The sequence below is a fragment of the Bos mutus genome, chromosome 2 (genome assembly GCF_027580195.1).
Source record: "Bos mutus isolate GX-2022 chromosome 2, NWIPB_WYAK_1.1, whole genome shotgun sequence".
In the NCBI taxonomy this organism is placed as follows: Eukaryota; Metazoa; Chordata; class Mammalia; order Artiodactyla; family Bovidae; genus Bos; species Bos mutus.
Window position 1 is genome coordinate 129,201,639 of NC_091618.1, and position 6,000 is coordinate 129,207,638.

Here is a 6,000-nt window from a genome sequence, read left to right on the forward strand (position 1 = left end):
TTTTTCCCTTTCGGTGCTTTAAATATATCCTGCCATTCCCTTCTGGTCTGCAGTTTCTGCTGAAAGAACAGCTGTTTAGCATATGGGGTTTCCCTTGTATGTTGTTGCTTCTCCCTTGCTGCTTTTAATATTCTTTCTTTGTTTTTAGTCTTTGTTAGTTTGATTAGTGTGTGTCTTGGTGTGTTTCTCCTTGGGTTCATCCTGTATGGGATTCTCTGTGCCTCTTGGACTTGATTGACTGTTTCCTTTTCTATGTTGGGGAAGTTTTCAACTATAATCTCTTCAAAAATTTTCTCATACCCTTTCTTTTTCTCTTCTGCTGCTGCTGCTAAGTCGCTTCAGTCGTGTCCAACTCTGTGCGACCCCATAGACGGCAGCCCACCAGGCTCCCCTGTCCCTGGGTTTCTCCAGGCAAGAACACTGGAATGGGTTACCATTTCCTTCTCCAATGCATGAAAGTGAAAAGTGAAAGTGAAGTCGCTCAGTCTTGTCTGACTCTTAGCGACCCCATGGACTGCAGCCCACCAGGCTCCTCTGTCCATGGGATTTTCCAGGCAAGAGTACTGCAGTGGGGCTGCTTCTTTTGGGACCCCTGTAATTCAAATGTTGGTGCGTTTGATATTGTCCCAGAGGTCTCTGAGACTATCCTCAGTTCTTTTCATTCTTTTCACTTTATTCTGCTCTTCAGAAGTTATTTCCACCATTCTTATCTTCCAGCTCACTGATTCATTCTTCTGCTTCAAATATTCTGCTGTTGATTCTTTCTAGAGTATTTTTAATTTCAGTAATGTGTTTGTCTCTCTATGTTCGTTCTTTTTTTTTTTTGAATTTTAAATATTTTTAATTTTCAATGTTGCTTTTTTTTTAAATTTTATTTTATTTTTAAACTTTACAATATTGTATTAGTTTTGCCAAATATCGAAATGAATCTGCCACAGGTATACCTGTGTTCCCCATCCTGAACCCTCCTCCCTCTCCATACCCTCCCTCTGGATTGTCCCAGTGCACCAGCGGGCATACACACTGAGGAAAGCAGAAGGGAAAGAGACACGTGTACCCCAGTGTTCATTGCAGCACTGTTTATAATAGCCAGGACATGGAAGCAACCTAGATGCCCATCAGCAGATGAATGGATAAGAAAGCTGTGGTACGTATACACAATGGAGTATTACTCAGCCATTAAAAAGAATACATTTGAATCAGTTCTAATGAGGTGGATGAAACTGGAACCTATTATACAGAGTGAAGTAAGCCAGAAAGAAAAACACCAATACTGTATGTTTGTTCTTTAATTCTCCTAGTCTTTGTTAACTGATTCTTGCATTTTCTCCATTTTGTTTTCAAGGTTTTTGATCATCTTTACTATCATTATCCTGAATTCTTTTTCAGGCAATTTGCCTATTTCCTCTTCATTTATTTGAATTTCTGTGTTTCTCCTTTGTTCCTTCATTTGTGTAGTATTTCTCTGCCTTTTCATTATTTTGAGGTCTCCTTTTCCCAAGCTTCAGGGTTGAATTCTTTCTTCCTTTTGGTTTCTGCCCTCCTAAGGTTGGTGCAGTGGTTTGTGTAAGCTTCAAATAGGGTGAGATTTGTGCTGAGTTTTTGTGTTTTTTTCCTCTGATGGGCAAGGCTGAGTGAGTTGGTAATCCTATCTATTGATGATTGGGTTTGTATTTTTGTTTTATTTGTTTAGAGGAGGCGTCTTGCACAGGGTGCTAATGGTGGTTGGATGATGCCAGGTCTTGCCTTCAAGTGGTTTCCTTTGTGTGAGTTCTCACTATTTGATACTCCCTAGGATTAGTTCTCTGGTAGTCTAGGGTCTTGGAGTCAGTGCTCCCACTCCAAAGGCTCAGGGCTTGATCTCTGGTCAGGAATGAAGATTCCACAAGTGGTTTGTTATGGCATTAAATGTGAGATTGAAACAAATATCCAAAAATGAGAAACTAAAGATGAACCCAAGACAAATGGCAATTACAAAATCAGGCAGGCAAACAATAATTAAAATAATGGCATATTCATATACACTCATGAGCAGAGTCAAAACAGTCCAACAAAAAGTACAGTAGATTGACCCAGCGAACAAAGGAAATCAAAAATTATATAAGTTTAACTGCAAGGGGGAAAGAACAGTAAGAAAAGCAAACAAAGGAATAATTGTAGAAAAAATGTAATAGGTTTAAAAAATAAGGAAAACTCCACAGAACTGCAAAAGTCCAATGTAGAGGCAGAGGTTTATCACAACAATAAAAAGAGACTGAATATACACCTATACATATGCACCCATAAACAAAACTGTCCAACAAAAAGTACAATAGATTGAATCAGCAAACAAAGGAAACCAAAAATTATATCTACCAGAACAAAACTAACTAAAGCACAAACGATTACAGAACTAAAGCAAGGTCCCAATTGGGGAATAAAGTAATGAGAATAAAACTATCAAGTTGTTGAGAGGAAAGAAAACAATAGATATGCAAAGTTAAAGAGGTACATAAAGATTTATATAAGAACAGTAGGAAAAGCTAACAAAGGAATAAATGTAGAAAAATAATCAGATCAGATCAGATCAGTCGCTCAGTCGTGTCTGACTCTTTGCGACCCCATGAATCGCAGCACGCCAGGCCTCCCTGTCCATCACCAACTCCCAGAGTTCACTCAAACTCACGTCCATCGAGTCAGTGACGCCATCCAGCCATCTCATCCTCTGTCGTCCCCTTCTCCTCCTGCCCCCAATCCCTCCCAGCATGAAGGTCTTTTCCAATGAGTCAACTCTTCACATGAGGTGGCCAAAGTACTGGAATTTCAGCTTTAGCATCAGTCCTTCCAAGGAAATCCCAGGGCTGATCTCCTTCAGAATGGACTGGTTGGATCTCCTTGCAGTCCAGGGGACTCTCAAGAGTCTTCTCCAACACCACAGTTCAAAAGCATCAATTCTTTGGCGCTCAGCCTTCTTCACAGTCCAACTCTCACACCCATACATGACAACCGGAAAAACCATAGCCTTGACTAGACGGACCTTTGTTGGCAAAGTAATGTCTCTGCTTTTGAATATGCTGTCTAGGTTGGTCATAATTTTTCTTCCAAGGAGTAAGCGTTTTTTAATTTCGTGGCTGCAGTCACCATCTGCAGTGATTTTGGAGCCCCCAAAAATAAAGTCTGACACTGTTTCCACTGTTTCCCCATCTATTTCCCATGAAGTGATGGGACCAGATGCCATGATCTTCATTTTCTGAATGTTGAGCTTTAAGCCAACCTTTTCACTCTCCACCTTCACTTTCATCAAGAGGCTTTTGAGTTCCTCTTCACTTTCTGCCATAAGGGTGGTGTCATCTGCATATCTGAGGTTATTGATATTTCTCCCGGCAATCTTGATTCCAGCTTCTGTTTCTTCCAGTCCAGCGTTTCTCATGACGTACTCTGCATATAAGTTAAATAAGCAGGGTGACAGTATACAGCCTTGACATACTTCTTTTCCTATTTGGAACCAGTCTGTTTTTCCATGTCCAGTTCTAACTGTTGCTTTCTGACCTGCATACAGATTTCTCAAGAGGCAGATCAGGTGGTCTGGTATTCCCATCTCTTTCAGAATTGTCCACAGTTTATTGTGATCCACACAGTCAAAGGCTTTGGCACAGTCAATAAAGCAGAAATAGATGTTTTTCTGGAACTCTCTTGCTTTTTCGATGATCCAGCGGATGTTGGCAATTTGATCTCTGGTTCCTCTGCCTTTTCTAAAACCAGCTTGAACATCAGGAAGTTCACAGTTCACATATGGCTGAAGCCTGGCTTGGAGAATTTTGAGCATTACTTTACTAGCGTGTGAGATGAGTGCAATTGTGCGGTAGTTTGAGCATTCTTTGGCATTGCCTTTCTTTAGGATTGGAATGAAAACTGACCTTTTCCAGTCCTGTGGCCACTGCTGAGTTTTCCAAATTTGCTGGCATATTGAGTGCAGCACTTTCACAGCATCATCTTTCAGGATTTGGAATAGCTCAACTGGAATTCCATCGCCTCCACTAGCTTTGTTCGTAGTGATGCTTTCTAAGGCCCACTTGACTTCACATTCCAGGATGTCTGGCTCTAGGTCAGTGATCACACCATCGTGATTATCTGGGTCGTGAAGATCTTTTTTGTACAGTTCTTCTGTGTATTCTTGCCGTGTCTTCTTAATATCTTCTGCTTCTGTTAGGTCCATACCATTTCTGTCCTTTATTGAGCCCATCTTTGCATGAAATGTTCCGTTGGTATCTCTGATTTTCTTGAAGAGATCTCTAGTCTTTCCCATTCTCTTGTTCTCCTCTATTTCTTTGCACTGATCGCTGAAGAAGGCTTTCTTACCTGTTCTTGCTGTTCTTTGGAACTCTGCATTCAGATGCTTATATCTTTCCTTTTCTCCTTTGCTTTTCGCTTCTCTTCTTTTCACGGCTATTTGTAAGGCCTCCCCAGACAGCCATTTTGCTTTTTTGCATTTCTTTTCCATGGGGATGGTCTTGATCCCTGTCTCCTGTACAATGTCATGAACCTACATCCATAGTTCATCAGGCCCTCTATCTATCAGATCTAGTCCCTTAAATCTATTTCTCACTTCCACTGTATAATCATAAGGGATTTGATTTAGGTCATACCTGAATGGTCTAGTGGTTTTCCCCACTTTCTTCAATTTAAGTCTGAATTTGGCAATAAGGAGTTCATGATCTGAGCCACAGTCAGCTCCTGGTCTTATTTTTGCTGACTGTATAGAGCTTCTCCATCTTTGGCTGCAAAGAATATAATCAATCTGATTTCGGTGTTGACCATCTGGTGATGTCCATGTATAGAGTCTTCTCTTGGTATTGTTGGAAGAGGGTGTTTGTTATGACCAGTGCATTTTCTTGGCAAAACTCTATCAGTCTTTGCTCTGCTTCATTCCGTATTCCAAGGCCAAATTTGCCTGTTACTCCAGGTGTTTCTTGACTTCCCGCTTTTGCATTCCAGCCCCCTATAATGAAAAGGACATCTTTTTTGGGTGTTAGTTCTAAAAGGTCGTGTAGGTCTTCATAGAACCATTCAACTTCAGCTTCTTCAGCGTTCCTGGTTGGGGCATAGACTAGGATTACTGTGATATTGAATGGTTTGCCTTGGAAACGAACAGAGATCATTTCTGTCGTCTTTGAGATTGCATCCAAGTACTGCACTTCGGACTCTTTTGTTGACCATGATGGCTACTCCATTTCTTCTGAGGGATTCCTGCCCGCAGTAGTAGATATAATGGTCATCTGAATTAAATTCACCCATTCCAGTCCATTTCAGTTCACTGATTCCTAGAATGTCGACATTCACTCTTGCCATCTCTTGTTTGACCACTTCCAATTTGCCTTGATTCATGGACCTGACATTCCAGGTTCCTATGCAATATTGCTCTTTACATCATCGGACCTTGCTTCTATCACCAGTCACATCCACAGCTGGGTATTCTTTTTGCTTTGGCTCCATCCGTTCATTCTTAATAGGTTTATATTTAAACCTATTATTATTAGGAAAGGAGGGAAAAAAAGGAAAACCACAGAACTGCAAAAGCTCAGCATAGAAGCAGAGGTTTATAACAATAAAAAAATGTGAGCAAAAAAAAAAAAACTCAAAAGCTTAAAATAGATTTCATAGTGCCAATAAAATCAACAACTACAACAGAGGTAGGGGAGAAAAGAAAAAAAATCCAAAAGAATCTACAGAACAAGTCAAAACATAAGAATAATAAATGTTTTTCTTGAGTCACTGCTGTCAGAGTACTTTCCGTTGCTGGCAGTCACAGTCCACCTCACCTCCCTAGGATGCCCTCAGCATTGTGCTGATCTCTGGACCTGCTGTGGGTGCAGCTCAGATTCTAATCTGGTCCTAGTCCTGTGTATTCTTGCCTCCAATGTCCATGGCTATCAGAACTAGTGTGATTTCTTTTGTGAGCGCTCTCAATGACCTTTTATATTTTCCATAGACACAGAGTCTGCCTAGTTTGATTGTGTCAAT